At 36.0% G+C, this 26,681-nt stretch overlaps 1 long non-coding RNA gene across 1 annotated transcript; it reads right to left on the reverse strand.

Moving 5' to 3' along the window:
* Positions 1 to 253: 253 nt before the first annotated feature.
* On the reverse strand, positions 254 to 3,083 carry LOC114929592 (uncharacterized). The gene is made up of 3 exons (XR_003819282.2): positions 2,610 to 3,083; positions 1,544 to 1,645; positions 254 to 1,474 (listed from the first exon to the last, which is right to left on the reverse strand). It is a non-coding gene; the product is annotated as an uncharacterized LOC114929592 (long non-coding RNA).
* Between the last annotated feature and the right edge of the window lie 23,598 nt (positions 3,084 to 26,681).

A 26,681-nucleotide genomic window follows, 5' to 3' on the forward strand; every position in this document is an offset into this window, starting at 1 on the left:
AGCTGGGTTCGCCTCTGCGAAACGTGCCGCCTGGCTTGACCGTACCTACCGGGTGTCGTTGCAAAAATAGAAAACTAACAGAAATGTCAACGTTATACGAATTATCTTATATACGCATTACGCTCGATATAGATATACCTGTACAAATCTCTGATTGAGTTTTTTTAAGTTTTACAGGTCATATTATAATAAATTATTTTGATATAATTATTTATTTTATTTTACTATTACAGATATGTTAATTTCACGTTCAACGATGTCAGTTTTTTTTTTCATCGATCGGAAAATTCCTACCGTTAACATTTAAATCGAGCTACGAAGCCCGGAAAGATATGTTGGACTAATCTGTAAAACATATAAATCTCGAAAAAATATATTTTCATACATATACGGGGTGCCCGGTAATAATCGCTAGATTCCTAGTGTAAATAAAATAGATTTAACCGAGTAGAAAATTTTTCTATCGTTTTACGATCGTAATAATTAATTAAAAAAGATGAGTTAATCCACACGTGAAAGAGATATCCTTATGTTTATCTCGTTTAATCATACACTAGAGGTGATGCGTTTATTACCAGATAGATATATCTTGTATATATTATATGTATATGTACATATTTTGAGCGCTGTGATAAAAAAGTACCTTCTATTTTATTATTTCATATATTTTAGTGATTAGAATTCACGCCGAGATCTTATATTACATAAATCTTATAAATCATAAGTCAAATCGTAAAGAGATCGATATATAGGGTATATCACGCATCTTAAAAATCGAAAAATTTGAATTCTTTTTTATATTTGAATTAAAAGTTTAGTTTTGGTTTGATATAACAATAAATTAAGAATCATAATATTAATTATCTAACAACAAATAAATAGTAAAATTAAAATAACAGAAGGTGTTTAAATTATTATTGTTTATACATGATAAAATTTCTAGATTTAAAACGCATTATTTTGATTGTGACTTTTTAAAGAAGACTTAAACGCAATTTCATTATTCTTTATTTTCGATTTGTTTTAACTTCGTAAATTCATTCTCTAAAGATAGGGCGTGACTTAATTGTTATACATTATATGTATCTTTAGGAGAAAAAGTCTTTGGATTTAATCTGCGCGACCACAATTAATTAATTTATCGATTTGCGTTTCGAATTGTCCATTTCTGAATTTTCCTCTTCGTACGAGAGAATCTCTCGTCAGTATGATTGCATCGCAAAGTTGCGTTCGAGAAATCAAGCCGCGTTCGAGCGCTCGACGACTTTGATACTCCGGTCACGTCGAACTCGACCAAAAAGTGCCTTGCCTCTCCTCTCATAGACTTCCTCCTTCCTTTCACCTTGATTCCGCGTATCTCGCATGTATTTCTCTCCTACCATTTTGCCCATCCCATCCCCTTTAGAGAATCCTGATCGTACGCGCACATCGAACCATATAGATACGTATAGTTTCGTGGAACATGTTTCAGCACCTATGTACATATATAGAATTACACGAGATCTGTTTGAGAAGTAGTACCTCTTCTTCCTATAATACTTACTTTATAATAGTAAGTAATGAAGAATTTTTTATAATAATCATTTTTCATCTCTTCCTCTTCAAATGGCACATCTGAATTTTCAGAAATAAGATTCGACTTGTGCTATTTAAAAAACAAGGTATTAATATTAGTTCTTTACACCTTAGGTCTGAATGAGAGAGACAAGAAATTGAGATCACAAATCCAAATGAATCGCAATCTATTAATTATATTTAAATCAAATTTATATGTAATTATAGAATTTATAATTGTTAAATATCCCGCACTAATCTTATGTTAAATAAATTTCGATTAAATCAGTTGGTTTTTTTATATGTTGTAGCTTACGCTGAACACACGCAATAGCCTCAAAGTTAAATAATGAACAATTATTGAATTGCAATCAGTCAAACAGCTCGTAAAGCCTGAGTTATTCATGTTTGACTGATTGTAAACCAGTAACTGTCTATTATTTAACTTTGAGCCTATTACATTTTTTATTCAGCAATTTATGACATATAAGAAAACCAGCTGATTTTATCGGGATTCATAATTTTATTTAGAATTTCATATACATTCACAAATTCCACACTAAAAAAATCCTATATAAAATCTTAGTTGAATCTTCGTAAAATCTGCTGGTTTTCTCTCATATGTAGTTTTATAATCCGCTAAACAAAAATGTAATTGGCTCAAAGCTAAATAATAGTTACTGATTTACAGCCAGTCAAACACGAAAAACTCAGATTCTTGTAGTTGTGTTTTGATCTACGAAATGTATTTTACATAAGATTAGCAGCTCATACATAAATTGAAAAAAAAATAAAATACAAATTGTTTCGATTTAAATATAATAATAACATAACAATTATTATAACGAATATACAACGTGATGTGATATGTTAAATATTTACTGTCAAAAAATATGTGATAAAACGAAAATTCCGGTAGTCTCATCGCGAGAAATCGCTCGCCCTACTGTGCATGTGTATGTATCTATATATAAATCTACGTCGTGCGGGCAGCTAGCCGCACAGTGTAGACACATCCACACACACACATATCTGAAGATCGCCGAAGAACCTACCTACTCACGAACGTCAAACCCATTATTCTCGCAGACGCCGGGCGGTCGGTCGGTCGGTCGGTCGGTCGCTCTCGGAAAGCGCGAAACCAAGCAATGATGATGAGAAGCAGGAGGAGGGTACGAGAGAGAGAAAGAAGGACGAAGACACGCGGTGAAGACGCAGCCGCGGGGCAAAAGCGGCCGAGAAAGGCGAGAGGCTATTTTGTCCCGCGGCGAAGACCCACAAGAGCTCTCCGACGACGAGACGGACTAAGAAAAAGGAGGAAGAGGGAGGAGACGACCGAGCGAAGATGACGGTAGCCGGGCGAAGCGGCGAAGTGGAGAAAAGAGGGAAAGGTGCTCCGAAGCTTTTTGCGAGAGCGCGCCGCGCCGCACCGCGCCGCGCCGCGCCGTCACGTCGAGCCACGCCGTGTTCCGTGCCGAGCCATGCCATGTCGCGGTTAAATCGACCGCCGTCGCAGCTAAGCCGACGAGGCGCGCCCAGGCGGAACTGCCAAGGCCGCGGCGCGCTCTTGACGCTCTCACGCGTGTATATGTGTGTGCGTGTCGCCGTGCCGCGCGACACGCTCACGGGCGTGTCGTCGACGACGGCGCGGCGGCGGTGCACGGCCTGTGAGGTGATGAAGCGAATTCACAACGGGCCGTGGCGAGACATTACGCGCCGCGACGAGAGACGAGGCTCATTAGCGCCGCGCTCTTCTGATCCTCTTCCCCACTCCGTATACTGTATACTGTATATACACGGTGTCCCATTTTTAAAAATAAACTCGAATGATTAAGAGAACAATGTTTTAAACCAAAGTTGTTTGACTTTGAGGGAGAAAGAGGTTGATGATCTTGAATTTTAATTATAGTAATTTTAAATCAATCTAGTTTTTTTTTCAAAATAAAATTTCACTAATTGTTTAATATAAATCGATTTTTTAATATAAATTCTTTGCAATACATGACATAAAAAATTATAAGAGTATGACTGTAGAAAATAAAGAAACAGTATGTAATTTACAACTAATAGCTACATATTTTTTTAAAACCACTAGATGTTTTTTTTTTACATCAATTTGTTCCTTTCACTATTCTGAATATAAAAGTATTGGGTAAGGTTACTGAAAAATGAATATTTTACGAGAGAGAGAGAGAGAGAGAGAGAGAGAGAGAGAGAGATTTCAAAGTTTATAATGATGTCAAAGTATAAAAATATCTCATAAACTATTCACTTTTTGGCCATCCTACTCATCAATAACTTTTATGCCAAATAATGCGAGGAATTGATTAATATAAAAAAATAATGATAGTTCTGTTTAAAAATGTCTAGCTTGATCTTCAGATAATCTTAAAAAATTACCTTAAAATTAATTAAAACTCAAAATTATCAATTTTTTCTGTCAAAACCAAACAACTCTCGTTCGAAACATTGTTTTCTAAAATGTGATGTTTCTTAATTATTGAAACTTCGTTTTTTTAAATGGAACACCCTATATATACGTGCAAAACAAGGGATGGAAAGTAGTGTGGCATGCAAATGCATGTGATCTTGTTCCTTTAACGCGATAATTCGCGACGCTTTTTATTATAATTATATGAAGGAAAATTTCTTAGTTGGTACTGATATTAAACGTGCGATTTTAAAATCGTAGACAGTTTGTCCGAACGATTTAAAGATCGTAGACTGTTTGACCAAATGATTTAAATCGCATTTATGTTGATAATAAGTAAGTACATATATACTATACTGTCAAAAAATTTGAGACCAGAAAAATGTATAAATTTAATTTATTGTTTCTACGCCAAAAATAATGCAAAACTATTTTTACTTTTATGGTGTTATAATATAACTACAAGATCTTATAGCTATTAATAAAACAATCAGCGGAATGTCATATTTTAACGTGTAATTTTTATTTTGTATTTTTTTCCGTGATCTTTATTTATTACTTTGGTCTTAAACTTTTATATCGTATATCGTAAAACAAAACATATTGGAATTTCTCAATGTCAAATAACTTTATAGTTGATTTTGATTTGCAATAAAAAATCCCTGAAAAAGTCTATATATGTACATATACCGTTATTAGACAGTACAGAATATACATTGCAGCATTGGGTGCAAAATTTTCATAAGTGTCAATAATTTTTAAAGTGTCTAAAAATATATAAAAATTGACCGTTCATAAATATATATTGGTATAATTATATTTAAAAAAATATGTCTTTATATAATGTTTTTTTTTGTGTATAAATCTCTATCTGCATGGAGAGGAAAATTAATAAGAATTTAATTATTCTTATAATTAAAAAATAATTAAAATAATCTGCATCATTTTTAGAAAAAATAAAATTTAAAGAAATAAAAAAAGTACTTATATAGTCATATATACATTTCAAAAAATGTTTATTTCTATTCTTCTTAAATACAGAAATTGAAAATATATGTTGAGAGATATATTGTACATATGTATAATTGTATACATATATTTATGTTTAAATTGATATTTAATTAAATATAGATCATTTTCCTGAATTTCTGACTGCAATGAACATATCTTATTGTCAATTTTTTAGAAGAGCTTACAATAATTTTTTCTAATTCACTACTTCATCGAGCATCCACAATAATTTACCACCTTTTCATCCCATTATCATTAGCGAAATATCGCTCTACTATAATATCGTTTGGACATGTATATATATCACGCGCGCGACACATAACTGTATAAAGTTCCAACCATGCCATACCATGACATACATATACCTGACGAACGTGTCTTACGTCGCTCATCAGTGTGTTGGATAATCGACGAACACGCGTTCGACAGCGCCGCGTGACGTAGAATATACGGGTGTGTATTTTTAATGAACCTCACCGGACTCACGCGCGCGTGCGACTATGCAAATGCATTTTGCATGTATGTACGCACCGCTTTCCACAAGTACATATACATATCTACCTGCTCGCGACGTCAATAACAAGTGCGCGCGAATAACATATCTCCTTTTTCTTTTCTCACTCTCGATTTGCAGCCCATCCTTTGGTGGAGTGATAAGTAATTGCACATAAGCAGATTTTATGTTTTTCGAGAAAGGAGGGAAAAGTTTGTATATGCGTAAAACATTATTCGATTTTGTGCAATCTAAAATGTTAATAAAAAGTTTCAGTTAGAGAGAAAGAGACTGATAGATGTATTCTGTAACATACTTTGAAATAAAAGATTATAATAAAAATGTAGAGAAACAGAGAAAGACATCTTGCCATTAAAATAAAATTTGTAATTTGCAATGTGCAACTATATACTTTTTTTTTTTAAATATTCTATGTTTATTTTTGCATCAGATTGATTTATCTCATTATTCTATGTTGATAATTTAAGGTCAGATTATCGAAAAATAAGTATATTAATATTTTTAGTCAAATATATCAAAATAAAGCAGAATATCTCTCATCGTAAACCATTCGTTTCTCAACTCTTCCGCTTTAACATTTTTTTATTTTTTACAAATATTATGAGAAATCGATGTATGTAAGAAAATTATGATGATTTCGTTTAAAAAAGTAATGATTTTAAAATCTCAAAAGTGTCTTTATCTGGACTAAAACTATGCTTACATTCCTCCTGAAATTTCATAATTTTGTTGAAACATTTTTTTCGAAAACGTGACGTTTCTTCATTATTTAAGCTCATTTTTTAAAATGAGATTTTAAAAAATCCTGTGTAAATATAAATTAAATTTCTACGATGGAATTTCATCAGTCTGATATTAAAAGAAAGGCAAAAGAATTCATTCATTTGTTAAATAATAATGTATAATGTCAATGTTAATTCTAGGGTTTGCGTTTGTCGCTCAGGTCATTTTATTGATGAATTTATAATTTATACAATTGTGGCAGAGCATTAATATAGGCTTATAATAAATCTCATACAGTACAATCTGCAAAATATAATGTAAAACATGTTGGAGATATAGATAAGATACATAGAATAAAACACACGTACACATATATTTAAATATTTAGTCTCGATCAAAACTCACTTATATATATTACAGTTTACAGTTAAAGAATTTCTCTATTTTTATAATCTTTATAATATATATTTATAATTTTATAATATATACTTATATATCCTAATAAAATTGTGTTTTGTTGTACTTAAAAATTGATGATAAAAATATAAAAAAATATTTACTGCGCTCTTTAGAATTTTCCAATTATTTTTTACACATACACATAATATATATATACACACACACACATATATATCCTATATATATAAAACTATAGTATCCTTAACTAAATCGTCGTGCCTAACCACGTATAACGGATAAAATCTGAAAGAAAAGGAGACGGATGAAGAGTAAACGAGATAGAGAAGGTTTCGCTCGATGGCTTCGGCATCGATCGTTCTCGAAGAGACGGAATGAGGCGAGAGAAGGGAGGGAATGAGAAGCGAGAACACGAGCGCTAGAAATTCGAGACGCTCGGTGTCGAAATGCTATCCGGCATGCAAGAAAGGACAATCCTCATTAGCGAGAGCTTGCGGCGACGGCGACGACGGCGACGGCGGCGTGGCTCGGCGTGGCGACGGTATGACGTGCGGCGCGGTGTGGCAGCCACGTGCAGCACGCGCGAAATACACCGCGCGGAATGCCGTAGATAGGATAGTTGGGGTAGATTGAGGATGAGACTGTGCGCCGCTTCTCTCTTCTCGATCGCGCGTCGCCGTCTTAATTCGCGTACCCCCGTTACGTTATTGATAAATAGTTCGTACGAATTAATGAATCGTTTAGCGAATTTGTGTGCATAATTAGAATTATGTGTTGAGATCAAATACGCGCGATCTGTCTTACTCGTATTGGAATCGTGACGTAGACTTTAGAAGGGAAAAATTATTTTTTAGGGTTTTACCTTTCTACACTTTTTTTCAAATTAGAAACTACAGGGGGTAGACAAAATAATGTGAACACCTATGTGAAAGAGAGGTATTTATATATGTACATTAATTAAATGTTGGGCCATCATTTGCCCCTTTTCCAGTGTTGGGCCACCATTTGCCCCCTTTCCAATGTTATCTCATTCTTCCATCCGCCAATTGCCTTAGAGATAGATGTTGAAGGAGGAAATCCGCTTCTCAATCTTCTTCAAAACTGCCCACAGTTCGATGATATTAAGCCATTAAAATGCCCAAACACTCTCCCTGGCCAGCATAATTACCAAACCCAATTATCATCGAACCACTATAGGCAGTTTTGGAGAAGAGATTGAAAAAACGTTTGATTGGCTCAATGATATTCAAATTTGGTAATTGTGCTGGCCAGCAAAAATATTTAAACATCTTAATAGCTTAATATCATCGGACAGTAGGCAATTTTGAAAAAGTGAGAAACATATTTCCTCCTTCAACAAAGCAATTAGTAGATACAAGAATGAGACAACATTCCAATTAGAAAAAAAGCAAATGGTAGCCCATTTTATTAACAAACAAATATAAATACCCCTCTTTCACAGGTGTTCACATTATTTTGTCTACCCCCTGTAAAATTATTGAAATTAGATTAGTTTGAGAGGATTATATGCGGGATTATTCAAAATGATCATCCGATTTCAAATGACTGTATTTTTGAAGTTTACAAATTAATAGTAATTAATGATATATATCAGTCGAAAGAAAAACTATCCAAATTTTGTCTTTTATTTTATAAGTACTCGATGTGACTTTCCTTATTGTTACTTACATAAGTAACGTCGAGACGTACAGTCATATTCCTCTTATACGCGCTTTAGCATATCGTTGTCTGATTCCACAGCTATAACAATGCGATTTTTGAGCTTATCCAGGATTGCAGTACACAGCATGCTTAATCCCTTAAAAGAAAAAAATTAAGATGGTGATTTAAAGGATCAGCTGTAGAGTACCAAGTCATAGAGTTTCATTTTTTCTTTTTGGGGTACGTCAAGAATACTGTGTATTTGCCACCGTTGTCCATAATCCTGGATGAATTTAAAAATCACGTTGTTGTACAGTAACAACGAATATGCTAAAGTGGAAGAATATTGACTAGAAATCACTCGTGTAATTAAGGGATCATTTTTAATCGTTTTAAATAACTCTGTGCATCTCTCCACACTAGCAAAAAATTGTGTTATTATTAGAGCATGAAATACGTCATATTACGAGATTGGAATTAATCGACTTTATAAGCGGAAAAAATATTATAAAATCGAACAATTTTAGAAATCACATAAGTAAAGCTGCTGCTATTGATTACTTTGTCTAAATGACAAGATACTTTACTCGAAATGATGCGTTTGCGACCTCGCGCGATATTATCTTGCTAATATGTATACTTATTTGTACAACCGTTATCGCGATTGTCGTTGGGAAGATGTGCGTTAAGTGAGCACTTTTACTCAGCATTATGCTCGGTGGTACATACAGGGGTTACTTCTGACTTAATTCGAGCGGATATTACGTTTAAAAACAGGTTCACGTATATCATTTCTTGAAATAAATATTGAAATCTTTGATGGATGATCCTGACAGTAGGTTTTTTTTGAAGATTGAAGACTCCCATCTTTATATACTAAATATTCTTAACGTTTTAAAAAATTCTTTCAAAGATACAGCAAGGATAATGAGTTGTGAATAAAAAAAATCGCAATGAAATGTTGGGAAGAGCACTTTACAAATGATAATGGCTGTAGGAACGCTGAAATTTCCTAACGCCTATAGTAACCGCGTAACACTTGAGACTATCTCCTCTCGCCGTGTGCTTATACTCACGATTGATCGATATTTTTAAAATTACTTTTTTATTATTTATTGCAAAGATCATAGAACAATTGAGGATTCTCTTTAAGCAGAGTCATTCGAGGTTATATCATCGACAAAAAGCGGCACAAATATAATGGAAAGTATAGAAATAATACTAGGAGTCCAGATTGTGTCAACTCGTATCACTAAATGGAAAACACCCACAAAATGTGCAATTATATATATTAATTATAAAATAGTTATACATATATATAATTATATTATTATTAAAAGGTTTACTGATTATTTTGATTACTACTTATTTTTAAGATAATTTTTGACGATTTTTCACAATTATAAACAAAAACGTCACCATTATGTTTAGTGTAACTATAAAAAAATGCATAAAATTACATGCATAATACACATTATACTTTTAAGAAGAAATCTCTCTTTTTCTCCACCGTTGTTTTTCTAAAAAAAAAAAAGGAAAAAGAAAAAAGTGTTGAATGTGTGGAAAAATATATACACATTTTTATGAAGAAGAAATTAAAGCATATATGACAGAAATTAAAATTCCTAAGTTTCTTAAAACTATGTGAAAACGGAGGAAAATGCAGCTTGCATCCTCCGCCCACGAACGTACGCACGTTTCAGAAAAACAGTAAACGCCTGCAGCTTCCGAATCTGACAGCTCGTAAACATAGCTTTACGCGCGTTTCCATTTTCTTCCGATGTATTTATTTTAGCGCGGTATCGCCGCGTCACATCTAGCCACACCGCACGGCGGCTTCTAACGCAAAAAGCTATACTATAAGATCGCACGTCAGTGCTGTAAAACGGCCCACGACGGACCGCTGGTGGCGGCAGAAATGAGAGGAAGGAGGCGGTCGTGGCACCGCATTCGAAAATAAGGATAATGACGAGAGGAGCCGCGCGGACGGGAGCGACCGCCGCCACCGATACGTAGTGTGTGCGTGCACACGCGCGCGCATACACAAACTTTATATACATATATATATATATATATATATATAAAATTACGTATATGCGCGCCTCATTCATATATAACCACTGAAACGACGCATCCGTGTTTCGACTCGAGCACGCCGAGGCAGGCAGGCAGGCAGCCAGCCAGCCAGTCGACCGACGAGCCAGCAGCCAACCATCCAGTCGACCGGGTCATTATGACTGCCAGGCTAACGCCAACGGGTTATGCATCATTAATGGTCCTCATGCTACTACCGGTCGCGGCTCCCACGATACACGACCGCGCGCGCGGGACTGTATATATATTTCGCCACGGCCCTGCCAGGCCGTTCCGCGACATGTATTTTCATAATCTTCCACCGGGTGTCCGCGAAGAGCACGCGCCTCACTTATGCATAAATCAACATTTTACGACATCAAAATATATAGCACGAATCATCGATCGAATAGCACTAGATCTTGGTCACACCGGTTTTAAAATTTCAAAATAATAGAACTTTGGATATTAAGTCGTTAGTAGAAAATTATATAGGCTTTAATATCTTGACTAAACTAATTTTATTTCTTTAAAAATACAACGTTTCGACCATGTAGTTGTGATCCTATATATTCAAGTGGAATACACTTCAAATTAATAGGTTTTCCTTTTTTATTTTAAATATCTTTGGTAACAAACTAACGTCATTAAATGTCAAAATGACATTTTAACGTTTAATGACGTCAATTTGCTACTTGGTATATTATTACATATATTGATATATTATAATATATTTATCGTATATTTTGAATTGGCGCTCTGTTTCTATAAACAAGCACGTGGCGCGTCTCTCGCCGGGAAAATTTCCGACGGCACCAATGCGTCGTTGCGTCTGATATTTATTACAAGTTATTACGCATCCGTGGATTCGCGCACGTGATTGGTCGTTCGTAGCGTAAGATGCGCTCATGCGAATCGACGCGCCGCGCCGCGTCGGCTGCGATATCTCTTCTGCGGCCGTAAAGCCGACGCGGCGCGTCGAGGAAAACCTGGATCGTAACCCTGGATATATTTACGGCCCATGCGATTGCGTTCGTCAGGTACGAACGACCGATCCGCTCGTGTGAGCCGATGCCCGATTTAATTGTAAGTAACGGTAATTTCGCTGTATGCCGTAGAATTTGCCTAGGAAGAACGATGAAAAAAAACACGATGTCGTCATCTCGCTTGTTTTTCCATCAATCTCATTTTTTATTTATCTTACTCGTTTCAGACAATTTCACATTACGCTGATAAGTAAAGAAGGAGGATATTTTACACATCTGTTAACAATCAAAAACAATGAAAAAAGTAAAGTAAATCAATTGTTTCAGCGATAGAATCCACTCTATATTTTAGAAATTCGTGAAACTGCATTATTTATTAATTTTTACATATGTAAATAGACAAAACAAATTATCTACTCATTATTTATTTTATACTTACAATTAAAAAATAATTAAAATGCATATTTTACATGATTATTCCATTCCATTTTTGTACACAAGCTGCGCGTTTTTGTAAAAAAGGAGTCTCGTACTTTTTGAAATATTCCTGGAGTTAAGCAGCGGATAGATTCTGCAAACATTTTCTATTTGTTGCTTCAATTTGTCAAAATTATCTACAAGTCTTGAGTAAATTAACGATTTTAAATACCTCTAAACAAAAAATTAAGTGGAGCCAAAACAAGTAATTTTGGTAGCAATTGGACCTCTTGATTTATCTGTCGTTATAAGTTTGATGTAAATAATTTTTGATAATAATTGAAAAATGCACAGGAATCCCATTATACTTAAACTAGTAGCTAAATTATCCTATCATAGAAGCCACATATTCTAATAATAGGACTAAAATATTAAATTAAAAATTGAAGAAAAATCTGGCTAGTTAGACGATTAGAAAAAAATACTGCTCTTATCAGATGACACCAACTCTTAATATGTTGTTTATTTACATTTTGTTATATAAAAATTAAAAAAATGGTTTTATGACTAAGATATAAAAAAATGCTTTGAAACAGTTGATTTGCAGATTTGTGTAGATTGATTAAGATTTTTTGGTTGGTCTTGGTTAATACTATATAGATGCATAAAAAATATAATATAAAATTAATCTTACAAAGGAAGGAAAGAAAGAAAAAAAGAAAGAGAGAGAGAGAGAGAGATTCACACAGAAAAATTATTTCTATCACTCACGACGCATCATAAATCGATGCAAGATTATCGAAAATATACTTATTGAATACATAACACGTGTTAGCGGCGCGTGACTCTATAGTCATTCTTGTTACATATACAACGAATATATGACGGCGGGACGATTATTTTTGTATGAAAGTAGCACATACGATTACTTTTAGCGGCAAATATTACTAATAGATGTTATAGATGTTACAACTTAAGAAACAATGCGCGACTCCTATATATAGTCATCATTAATGACCCACGGAGTTAAACGCTTTTAAACGTACTTGTAACAAGATCGACACTGAATATGCGCTATTTAGTCATCACCACGTGTACGCTGCAAGGTCTAGTGCAGTCTGGCGCAGCCTAGTGGCGCGATAGTTACGCAAATTGACTCCTCGATTAAGCACACCGTTGAGAAGCGTGCGACTTCCCGATCGATCGATCGCGCGCGCATTGCATAGCGACACCCTTTTTCTCCTCCTTTATTTTTCATTTTTTTCAAGAACGAAACTGATTCACGAAAAGAAAATTCTATCGATTACGCAATCAGAGAAGAACCTGTCATGGATCATAATCCGGTAATCGATTCGCTCGAGACGCACGTTACATTTGAATGGAGAAAGTCGATAGTGAGATAATCCCCAATGCAATCACATTTTGAAAAGTTCTGTCAGCATCGCGATTCTTTGCTACGTCACGAAAAAAGCTTCGTAAACTGTGAGCTTGGTTAGCGGGGATCCGTTGTCATTTGTGGATAGAAATGAACGTGTTCAAACGCGTTACTACGCGTGTTCTTTGTTTAAACCCTATTTTTGAATACATATTGAGTCTTCAAATACTTGATCAGCCTATTTTTTGACTGTATTGAAGATTTAATATCTTAAAAATATTTATTAGTTTGAACTAGTTTCATTCTACAGAAACTCATTTCACTACATATTAATTGAACAACTACAAAAGGACTATACCCAGTTTGGAGCCCTTAGTAAACAGTCATGAGTCATATATTAATCAATAGGAGGTACTCATAAAGTACGAACCAGAAAGTTTTAATTGCCTAATTGAAGTCTCATTCCTCTCCCCTTTCCTCTCTAGTGGCATCGCCGTCACAAGAACGAAATCCGAATTTCTCTGACATGACGGCATAGATTACGTCCAAGGACTTAGCCGGATTAATGAACTGTACGAAATACATTCTCGACGTATCATTTCAATGTCTTTGACAATCCGTCATCGTGAGATAGTGAACACAGAAAACTCGGACAAGACCAGTAGTGCATGGTCATAATAGCGAACTTTGGATAGTCCCTGAGTGCTAACTCGGGAAATTCGTTATATAGTTCTGCCCATGGCATTTTTTAATCTTTTATTGATACTCTACAATTCTAGCCATGTCTCATTTTGTTTACTGAAGGCCCAATTTCTTCATATAAAACTGACGAGTAGTCTTTTTTAAGTTACATATTCGATTGGAACACACTAATCGCCCACATCTAAAGAAAGAGAAGCATTGCTTGGCAATTCGGAATTCAGTTTTGTTCCAATGCAAGTCTCGTGTCGAGATGCATGTCCTTTGTTTAGATCTTATTTTTGAACGCATATCAAGTCCTCCAGTATTTAATCAACTTCCCAGATAGCACTATGTCTAAAATTAGTACATAAAACATCTTTAAGTAGTCTTTAAGAAATCTTATATGATATCCAAAAGATGTTTTAAAGACATCTTAAAGATGTCTTATGCGCTAATTTTAGACATGATGTTGTCTGGGTTTTTAACCGTATTAAAGCTTTCAGATCTTGAACATTTATCAACTCAATATTTCAACTTACTACGTACGCTCATTTCACTGCATAATTTTAACTTTATTAAATGGATAATTAAATCTTTAAGCTACATGTTCATGGCCGTTTGGAATTACCAACCACTAAAACTTCAGGAAAAAAGAGAAGAAGAAGAAGAAGAAGAAGAAGAAGAATAGGAAGCATTGATTGACAATTCGGAACAGTTTTATTCGATCGCGGAATCTCGAGTGCCGAGAAACGTTGTAACACACACGGGACGGACCGTTGTACCAGTGCGAGCCACGGTACGATAGAGCGAACGGGATAGAGCGAGGCGTCCATCCGCGTCCGTGGTGATAGGCCGTGGCCAAAGCGAGGAGAGACCGGGAGAGATTGTACATGCGGGCATTTGCATACAAACGTCACCCAGGGTTTGCGTTCCCATTAATTATACGGCGCGACCAATGAGCCGGTATCTATCTACATACGCGCGTGTGTGCTCGTGTCTATGTGCGGTGCGATGCAACGCGTTGCGACTCGTTCCTCGCGTTCTCTATTATTATTCACGCAAGCGCGCCGCACGCGCATATACCGTGAGCGGCAGCCACGACGAACTTATCTTATCACACGACGACTACGGTGGTGGCCAACGAACGCGATCTGTCTCCTCGCTGTCGGGGATCGACCATGTCTTATCGACGTTCTCTTCTACAAGCGCGCGAGCATGTGTGACGAGCTGCTTAATATCGTGTTGTATGCGCGATACAAGTGGGTGGCCTTCAGCTCTCCCACACACTCTCGCACACCATTCAAGTAAATTCCTCGATCAATTTGACTTTTGTCTTAATTTTTTTTATATTTAATATGAAATACCTATTCGCGTGAAGCTAACATGCAAATATGAAAATTTAGAGATAGGAAGGCAGACTTTTTCTATAAATTCGAAAATTTTTATGTCGTGAAAATGTAATTGATTAGAGTTAATGATTTAGGAAATTAATGATTTAAGAAATTTAAATGTCAATGAATTATATTAAGGACAATATACACGAATTAAATTTTATTATTCTTTAGAAATATGTATAATAGGTATATGATTACAATTTATCAGAATACGTTTAACATGGAAGTCAATGGTAAACTACTGAACGACAGAATATAAAATACACGATAAAAAATACATTTTTGAAGGTTAATCCTTGACAAAATTATTATCAATTTACTAATTGAATTAACTATGAAATTGCCATTTTCTTCTCCCGCAACTTTCTGTATTTTCACGACTGAGATCTGTCCTTTCCTGACTGTCAAATAGAGACCCGATGCTATCTTAAGCATTCGATGAAGGTCGAATAGTCGAGTGCTCGGGCACACCTCGTGGACATAAGTGGGCGTAACGAGCCTGTAAATAGATGTGGTGCTGCAGAAATTGCTCGGATAGCGATTACACCGTGGTCAATCTCGCCACCCCGGGCCTATTTCGAACGCTTCTCAATTTTGGTTGAAGATTTTCATAAGTTCTGCTTCAAATATCCTTCGATGACGCACAAGATTCATGAATAATTTTACATCTCTTAATTACAGAATACTGGCGGATCAGTTTTAAGTTTACCGATTTTGTGAATGTTCAATAATAATAATAAAAAAAAAATAATAATAATAATAATAATAATAATAACAATTTATAACTAACAATGAGTGTCATTGAACTGTCGTGACATATTTATACTCGCACAGATTTGCTAATCTTTCAATTAGATTTTCATTAATTATTGCGATGATTGCAAAATGGTATAAGACTTTCCTACTTACTTAATTCGCTTTATTTGTTCGAGAATTGACTATTACTATTAGACACCCTGTATAAAATATTAAGTATTAATATTTTTCTCTTTTTTTTCTACAGATTCTCTATGAAAAAATACACTTTAAACTAAATATTTGTATTATTGATCTCATTGTCAGTAGAAATACAATATCGGTATTAATTTAATTTTGCACTTCCGCCAGCAGACGAAATAAATCCATTCTTCCAGTCTTCCTCTCAGCTGTTGCTGCTCGTCTTTGTCTCCGAAATGCATCGTGAGATATATGTCGGTCGCGAGCGAAAGGAAGAAGAATACCAGAGGTGTGGAGCAGAGAGTAGAGAGAAAAAAGTGGACGATGAGACCCCAGGAGATGGATGCTTGCACGCGACCGCTTGGGTCACGTGCGTCAACATCCCTTTTCCCGCTTTTTTTCCATCCCCCGATTCGCCTCTTTTCTCTCCGGCATTCGCGGCGGCGCAGCATCCTTTTTTTGCTTCCATCCCAGTTATTTTTCTTGCCTCCGGTAGCCGGCTGCGTTTTCTCGTACGTGACGTGGCCGTTCGGCGGTTTTTATAATCACCTGCTCTACGAACTGTTCTAATTGCAAATGACTCTTCAGTTTCTAATACCTTTTAATTCCTTGATAGTAGGTATCTTTAAAGGCATCTCCCAACTTTGCACTTAGAGAATACCAAGTATAATATTTATATTCAAATTATTGCAATATGTATTTTATATTGCACATAGTATTTATTAAATACTCTATTTTTGTTTTATCATTTTCCTTTTATAATAATAAAATAATAAATTTAAGTAATTTTATTATATTCTATATTAAATCAATACAAAAGTTTTGATTCTTTTTCAAAAGATGTTTCTGGCGATTTCTACTATAAGATATATCTTGGTATCACATAACGTCGAAACGAGATGACAGTAGCAGCTCTTATCGTAAACGTAAATAGTTTTAACCCGCTTTTATTTTAATTGCAAAAAAAGGAAATTAGCGACGAAAACAAACATTTGTGGCACGACATGCTTTTTTATATAATATCGAATGTATATAATACGGAATTGTGAAAAGATATTTGAGTGCTTTATAAAATATGAATGGTAATAAATAATATGTAAAATTCCTGTATTAATGTAAAACTACACAGTACTTACAAACATCGGATTTTCGGTTTTCTGTTATTGCAAAATTATTAACTGCTATTTATAGAAACAAAATTAATTTATGTTTTGCTTTTTTGCTATTCAAATATATTTTATAATTATTGTATTATATTGTGTTCATAGTCTCAAGGAAAATGTTATTTGTAAGCCCCTCAATTTGATAAATGTGTTTGATAGACTATTTACCGAGAAAAAAAGAATATTGCAAACTACGGTGCGCTACAACAGTTTTCGAGGTATCGATGTTTCAAAAATTTAATTTTTTTTCTTTTTTTTTTAATATATTGTGATTTCAAAATTTTTGGCAAGAGGTTACTTCAAAGATTTTTTATCACACTTTTCAATATAATAAATCTACTTTAAATTTAAGTATCATCAATTATTGTGGTGAAGGAATATAACTATTATTGTGACTTTTAAAAATCGATATCTCGAAAACTATGAATTATTCTGCTAAAAACTTTTATGAAAATGACCTATCAAATTGAAAGGTTCCGAAAATAACATTCTTGCCATAATCTTGAAAAAAAATTTTTATATTCAGTTGTGCGTTTCTCTCTAGGAAGAAATCTAGTCCTCTCCGAGATGGCAATAAACTCTTTCGCTCTCACGCATTTGAGAAGAGAATATATCTCATGTCAGTAGATCGTAATACGAACCCCCGGACGTATGAGCGCCCCGTGGCACGCATTTCCGCGCGGTGTGAATCGAGCTTTACGACCTCGCTTCGTCCGCGTGTCGCTGAAAACGCTGCGCGCGTGTCGTTAGCGCGAAGCGCGCTATATTACGTCGTTACCGCGTCCGCCTCACGTATGTGTGCGCGCACACGCCCTTCACGCGTGCACGTTCGCGTTTCCAGCGGGTGTGACGGGCGGCGTTTATTGCGAGGGAGGTCTTGCTCCTTTAATGGCCCTCGCGTGCTCGCCGTATTGTCGGTTGGATCCCTCTCTCCCTCTCTCTGTCTCTCTTTTCTCTCTTTCTCTACCGTATTCGCTGCCGAAGGCGAAGGAGATGCTCGTGCACAAGCACGATCGTCGATAACGAGCGAGCTGCTTGCACACTCGTGCATCCTCTACACATGCACATGTACCTGTTACGATTATACTGAGAAAATTCTCGCGCCCCAATCATGCGTTTATGCGGTAATGAATCATTCGTAGCAGTAAAAAAATTATTTGCGAATACTGTACATTTTCATATATTTCATTTTCAGATATTTTACATATATATATGTATATATATTCTACAAGTATATGTATAATAATAAATTAATATTTCTTTATTTCTCTCTTAATTCTTCTACTTTATCTTAAACCTTCTTTTTTAGTTTTCCGATTACTATCTTCTTTCCTACCTTGTTTGTCTCTTCTTTATTTTTTTGTATTGCACCTTTCGTTATTCCTCTCTTTATTAATTTCTTTTGCTCATCTTCATTCTTCCTATGCTTTCCTTACATCTTACCTTTCTTTGTTACGCTCGTTATCCCGCGCGATGTCATAACCTCAAACCTTTGTCCTTACCTTTCTCTTGTCCTATTTACCTTACTCTCTCATTTCCTGTCTTACCTTTCCTTCTACCTCTACTACTTCTACCTAAGGTTCTCTCTTAATCACTTCCATGCTTATTTTCTACATTATATACTATATAAGTGTATACTTATAAATAACAGCTCTCAATCACACTTACGCATCTATACACGCCATCTAACTAGATTAATTTATATAATTAAGATATAATGTTATTATAACTGTTATTACATTGTTAATAAATTATATAATATATAATAACGATAATCTCTAAAGAATATTATTAATTGATAGCTGATTGAACGCCTTCGTTACAATCATCGGATTAAAAAATTTTCTTATTTTTGAATTAAAAAACATTATTCTGTATAAAAATAATGCGGAAAAAATTCCGCGAAGACAAATCCCTCATATTTAATATTAATATGTCATTCCATATTTCAACATTTAATACTAATATATCATTATATTCTGTATAATGTGATCGTTATCCAAGATTCGCTTCTCGAGGCTCTAACAAAAAATTAAAATACGGATACCAATCGGGTCCAAATTTTAATAGAAGTTCTTGTCACTCAAAAACTTCCATATGCTGCAAATCAGAGCTCGCTAGGATTCTCCTGAGCCGAGAACGTGTGGTTTTAAAAATACGAAAAAGAAATTGTGAAAAGAGGGGATTAATAATGTCGAATGCTTTGACTGAATAAGTGGCGCGCACTTATATACACACTTAAGGGGATGCCGGAGAGACGGCCGAACTCCGATAGGTTAGCACCACACATATCTAAACATATGCACGTATACATATATACACATGATAGGTTAGCACCACACATGTCTAAACATATGCACGTATACAACACATATGCGTGAAAATCTTCTGCACCGTTTTCTTATTTATTAGGTTTTTAAACTTATATCTAAAAATATACTAATACTTCTTCATTCAATTTCTAGTCGGAACCTATCTTATTTTGTACGTACAAACAGCAGAACTTTTATATTAAACAATTATTTTTTTTGACCTGACGACAGAAGTCGATAAAGAAATTTTAGTTTTAAAATTTTTTCTTGTTTTTAACATAAAATCAGTAGGTTCCCACTTTGTTTCTGTACGTGTTTTAATTGTGGAAAAGCATTTATTATTTTATTAAACAATAAAAAGATTTCGGTGCAGAAAAATCTATAATCATCTGATCGATAAAACAGACATTCGGCATCCCCTTAATACGTCATATACGACTTACAATTAGTTTTGTTTTACCAAGAAGAAATCAATCTCCATCCTCTTATACGTCTCGCTCGACGCGGAGCTAACTTCAACAATTATCCGGGAATGCTCGAGGCATTCCCGAGGAGTCAATCATCGTCTTCGATCCCTCGTTGCTTCCACCCTCTCTCTCTTTCTCATCCCCTCTCTCCCTCTCTACCCCCTTTCTCTCTTTCTCGTCGGCGCACGTAGCGCGCGGGATCCCGCGGGGAATACGGAGGATATATGCCGTAAAGTCGTATCGGCGATAAATAAAGATGAAGCCGTCGCGATAAAATGCAGGGCACGGCGTTCTCGCCTCGCGTTTCCCCGCGAGTCGTTGCCGCTAGTACTACGCCATTTTACCTCGGTTGTCTTCTTCACTATTCGATTCGTTCTCTCTGCTTCTCTCCCTCCCTCCCTCCCTCCCTCTCTCTCTCTCTCTCTCATCTTCACCGTTTCCTTAACATCCTCGCTCCCTCGCCATTATCTCGGCCCTCGTGCTCTCCGCATCGCTTCATCCTGACACCATCAAACCGCCGTGAAACGAGGCGCACAACCGTAAAAGCCGTGCCACCCCCCAACGGCAGCGCAAATGCTTCGTATACTCCAACTTCTTCCTCCAGTCTTCTCGCTTTTTCTCCTTCTCACTTCCCCTTCCTTCGATTTCTTCTACGTGAAAATGTCCTCAGGTACTTATACCTGAGGACATTCTTGCTATCTACCTTCTCTGCGGGGAATAGACGGGACGAAGGATCGCCCGAGTGCGGTGGTTCTGATGAAACTTTGGAGCGATCGATGACAGCTACGTATGTACGACAAGATATGACTCTTCCGTTTTTGCTCGGAAATAAATCAGCTCGTGATACTACAGATTCTTGTAGGCGTTGAAAAGAGAAACTTTTTTAAATAGCAAAACGCGACAGCGTTTGTGCACGGTATATAATATCGCAAGCTTATAACTATAAATATGCGTATATACGGAATATATAAATCTCGTAGAGCACAGTTGGAATCCACTTCAAAAATGAGGTTAGTTCAATTCTTCGAGTCGATTCCTCAGCACGACTTTATTTTTTTATATTTAATATTAATTATCTTAATAATTAAGCCTCACACTAAAATTTTACCAATGCCCATTTGAATAATGTTTTAAACATCTTCCTTAAAGGAATCCTTCACTATTGTCTGTTTTATCGACTAATTATTATTTTCGTACTTCTAGTCTTTTTTTTGTCGCATTAATTTGACAGAATTAAAAATGCTTCTCTACGATTGCAATACATACATCAATGATCCCAGAAAAGTTCGATTTTACATGAAACACGAGAAATAATTACGGAATCCTAGTTTTCCTTATCTATTTTTGTCTCTATATGACGTCTCGAATGATAGACGAGCTGTCAACTCATCATATTAAATGCTTTATATAAAAAATATACATTTTGTATGAATATAAACACAAGATCTTTAAGATTTAGATACATGAAAGAAAGCACTATTATCCTCTAAATCTAGATTAGAAGTCTAATATAAAAGTATATAGTTTGTATCACGATTCGTACGTATGTGTGCGTGTATTGTAGATTATAAAACGAAAAGCGGTAATACATATTTACGTTCAAGCTTATAATAGTATTAAACATAGCAAAACCTGACTCCATGTGTGCCAAGTATACATGGATTTCTAATACATATTTGATCTGGATAATTTATATGTAAAATTCAAAATATCACAGTAATTATTCTTCGAAAATCGGTCGGTAATTACCGATATTTTTAATTCCAAAATGAGGGCGCCACTACTTTTGTCGGAGTTCGTCATTCGCTGAGGTCCATCCTCTTGTCTTAAAGAAACAAAAACTACGACTCCAAATTGTCGTCGAAAAATAAAAACTGACTTCCAAATTGTGTTACACTTTATACACAATGCTCATAAAGTATGAGAAGCTATGCATGCCAGATACGCTTGCGATATATATAATCTCTGATCTTATCCGATTTATCCTCTACATCACCCGTTAAGTCGCACCGCTGTCCCCCAGGGGGTGACACTGACGATTCTCTCGCGAACATGGTCCGCAGGCATAATAAATTATTATTCTATCGCATCCCATACTCTCTAATGAGCGGGCGGTGTAGGCAGGTAGTATAGATGTACATAGACGCACACGCATATACATATACATACAAACGCGATATAGCGCGGACGGGGTGGGAAGGCGGGGGAATCCGTCCGAGCGCGGAGCTTTGACGCGGGTAGCTGCGCTGCAGTGCAGCGTGGGACGACACCGACACGGGGGCGGCGGCGGCGGGAGGGGGGATGACAGAAGAGGGGCGGGGACGCGGCGACGGCGGCGGTTGTCGGGGTCGTGGGTGTCGGGCAACGTGCGATGCCGTGACATCCGCCAACCGCCCTTTCCCACCCTACCGTACCTTTCTCTCTCTCTCTCTCTCTCCCATCCTCCATTCCCTCGTCCCTCCTCCTCGTCCTCCTCCCTTTCGTGCGGCGCGCACGAACCTCATACCCCGCAAACCGAACCCGACCACCGAACTACGGGCTCGAGTTCGAGCTCGCCGTTAATCCGTTTATCGCGTTACCGCCACCGCCGGCCCGGTAACCCCCTCCCCCCCCCCCCCCGACTGGCTCACAGCCGTCTCTCTCCTCCCCTCTTCTTCCCCTCTCCCACCTTCGTTTTACCACCCCGGAGCAACGGGTTCAGCACCGTTACCCGCACCCGCCGAACTGCCACACGTAGACGACACGCTAGGCGCGCTCTCTCTCTCTCTCTTTTCCTCTGTCTCTGTGTGTGTATGTGTGTCGCTTGCGTGTATGTATGTGTACAATTCACCGTGTGACGTGGGCGCCACATGTACGCGGCACGCAGACCGCTCTTGACTTAAAGCCCGGATTACGCGACGCTTTTTCTGGCGACGCGCTGATTCGTCCAGTTGATAGTAGGAATACGCACGTATGGAATTGTTAGAAATTCTGCTGTTATACTTTTAACCACGGCTTGTCAATCGTGAAGAAAAAAATGAATCTCAAAAAAAACTAATTATTTGAGAAAAATTAATTTGATTCCTGCGTTTATGTGATACTCTCAGAGAAGGGCAAAGTTTTTGAAACAAAAAAAAATTAATTAATTAATTGATTAATTAATAGAACAAATTCTGCTATTATATATATATTGGAAAAATGCGAAAACGTTTAAAGTAAAAAGTTAAACACTCCATGTGAAAAAATTAAATATAAACTAATTTAAATATAAGATTTGGAGAAGGCAAGGATAAATTTATTTTGCTCAGAAAAGTCGATTTATTATACAATATTTACATATTTTGTGATTTTACTTTTTTTTCTTTCCTTTGAGTTATGTTTACAATTAATAAAATAAAAATCAAATAATGTAAATTTAAAACGTTGAAAATATACTTAAAAGTAATTTATTAAATATATATATAATAACTAAATGTATGCATACATACATACATGTATACATACATATACATACAAGCATGCATATGTATATACAAACTGGTGGGGGGAGAGAGAGGAAGGGAGGGAGGGAGGGAAAGAGGATAGGAGGGTGGGAGGGAAGGAGAAAGGGAAGAGGAAAAGAGAGAATTTTAAAGAAAATTAGAAACGGAAATATTTTTACATAAAAAATGTTATATATAAAATTTTTAATAAAGATCAATGCGAACCAATGTTATAACATTGATCTATTAGCAAATTTTTTTACTTCTAATTAAAAAATTTGTTTTCAAAATTGTTTTCAAAATTTGAATTAAAGAAAGTACAAAAGAAATATAAATACATGAAGCTGATATATGTTAAATCCTGTTTCGCGGAAGAATCATTTCCTCTCTTTACATCACATTACAAAGTACACGACAATAAAAAATGACTGTGCAAATCAGGCTTAAGACAGCGTTCCACAATTACGGGTAATGCCATAAGTTTCTCTGGCTACGTATGTTCTCTTTATTCGTATACTCTATTATTTTCTCTCTTTCTCTCTCATTCTGCATTTTCATCCTCGTCTAGCTACGCTTTCCGTGATCGTGTTTGCTTCCTTGAGATCGCACGTCGCAATCCCGCGTCGTTTGCAAAAGGGACAGAATAGTGAAGAACCAACCTAACCTAACCATCATTGATGGTAGTAGTTGGTGCTGCTGTTGTTGCTGCTACTCGTGGCGAGCCCAGTTTTCTGTTTGGATATGAACCAATATCCGGACGACAGTTGTCGGTTCTTTATTACCAAACGCAGTGCATGGAGGTAAACCTTAGATTTTCACTCTATTATTATATTGACTTCTTTATGCGCGACCGACAATGTGATTTTATTACGAACTTTATGGCGCGATTGACACAATAAAGGTGTTGTGCTTAATTTCATATCTGTGTAGCTTGAAGTGATACATATGTGATGATACCCCGATCATACATTTTACATTTTTTTTGTATTATGGATTTTTGTATCTATTTGCAAAACGCATACTTGTATTCTTAATAAAAAATAGTAAGGAAGAATAATTTTTTTATCTTTTAATTATAAAACCAGATTAAATATGTAATATTCAAAAAACGACCCATACTGGACAATAATTTCTTTATTAAAATAAATATATCATGATCACGTTTCGATTTCTGTAATTTAGGTCATTTTCAAATGAACTGAAAAAAATAATTATATACAACGTTACTACAAATGCAATAAAATAAGATTAAACCACCAAGAAAATATAAAAAAATTCTTACATAATCTTTGAGAGACATAATTTTTTAAATATTACATATTATATTTAATCTGGTTTTATTTTATACTGGCGAATTGATTTCTCACACCAAAATCAATTAAGACATTTTATTGAATCAATTTTTTAATTATAATTCAACTTATTGTTAGTACTGTAATTAGTAATTAGATTACATTATTAAGAGAAGTATATATATATATATATATATATATATATATATATATAAAAGAGAGATAGAGTGGTAAGAAGAAGAGAGATGAAGACGAAGGAAAAGAAAAATGTAGGGATAGACAGAATAAAGAAAGAGGGAAGAGAAACGAAAGGGTATGAAAGAGGGAGTGGGAAAAAAATAATCATAAAACGAGAAGGAAAAGAGGAAAAAAGAAGAGTGGGAAGAAACAGTGAAGAAAAGAATGGAAAGGAAGGGAAAGGAAGACAAGAGAGGTAGAAAGAGAATGAGAAAGGTGAGAGGGAAGAAGCAAAAGAAAGAGGGGAAAAAAGAAAGTCGAAAAGGAAGAAAGGAGAGAAAAAAAAGAAAGGGAAGGAAAGGATGAGAAAAAAGTGAGGGGAAGGATGGAGATAAAAAAGAAGAAAGTGAGGGAGACGAAAGCGAAAGGAAAAAAAGAGGGGAAGAATAGAATGAAGGTGAGAGGAGGGAGAAAAAGAAAGAGGGAAAAAGAAGGTTGAAAAAGGGAGAGTGAAGAGAAAGGAAGAAAGGAGATGAGAAAAAGGAGAGAAGGAAGGTTTAGAGACATAAAGGAAGAAAGAGGAATAGAAAGTAAAAGGAAGGAAAAGAGGAAAATAGGGAGGAAAAGGAAAAGAAGCAAAAAGGAGAGGGAGAGGGAGGGGTGGGAGAGAGAAAGGGGAAGGAAGCAGGCAACTTTTGAAGTTTGAATGAAGCGCAGTAAATCGCACACCGCTTCCGGCGAATGCTTCCGCACCTGTGCGTGCAAAACGACGCGACCTATACCATCATGAGAGGGGGACGTTGAGGTTAGAGGAAAGGGTTGGCGGGGATGTGAGCGTACAGAGAGACGCGGCGTGCTGTGAGGCCGATGGTGGTGGTGGCGTGCATTAATCATCCCTCGGCACGCCGTAGCCATTCGCGAGCTCCCAAACCGACCCCGTGTGTGGCTCGGACGTCAGTGGTGCTCGATCATCCGTTTTGCGTGTCGTATGCCATATATGTACACACACACACACACACACACATATATATATGTACACGCGCATATACATGTACACCAGCTACCCCGTATCTCGTCCTAAAACTCATTCAGACACACACACACACACACACACACACAGCGCATATCGGAGCGCATAAGCTCGATCTGAGTGAATCTTAGTACGTTGCAAACATATAGAGGATGCGATAGTTGCGTTTCTTCCTTTTAATTTGTAAAGTTCTTTGATGAACTTAGGATCGAATTTCATTGGTAGAAATTTAATCGATTTTTATTACAATTATGCTTTTTTTATGTGTATTGTGTATGTATATATATATATATATATATATATATATATATATACATAAGTGAAAGAGAAGGATTGTCAACGGTCCCTGATCTTCCTACCAATAAAATTCAATGCTAGGTTCATCAAAGAACTTTACAAATTATGTTATATATATAACATATTAATATAAGATATCGAATTATTGCAGACAACTAAGAACGTTACATTATAAACATTGCGGTTTTTTAATTTATTAAAAAATAATTTCACGTAATTAACTTCTTCTAAACCACACATTTCCCTCTTCCCCATTATCTTTAAAACAAAAGACTCGTGATCGCGCGCGCGTATTCTGCGGTTCTCGG

This window comes from Nylanderia fulva, unplaced genomic scaffold (assembly GCF_048542155.1).
Source record: "Nylanderia fulva isolate GAGA-0341 unplaced genomic scaffold, ASM4854215v1 Scaffold59, whole genome shotgun sequence".
Classification (NCBI taxonomy): domain Eukaryota; kingdom Metazoa; phylum Arthropoda; class Insecta; order Hymenoptera; family Formicidae; genus Nylanderia; species Nylanderia fulva.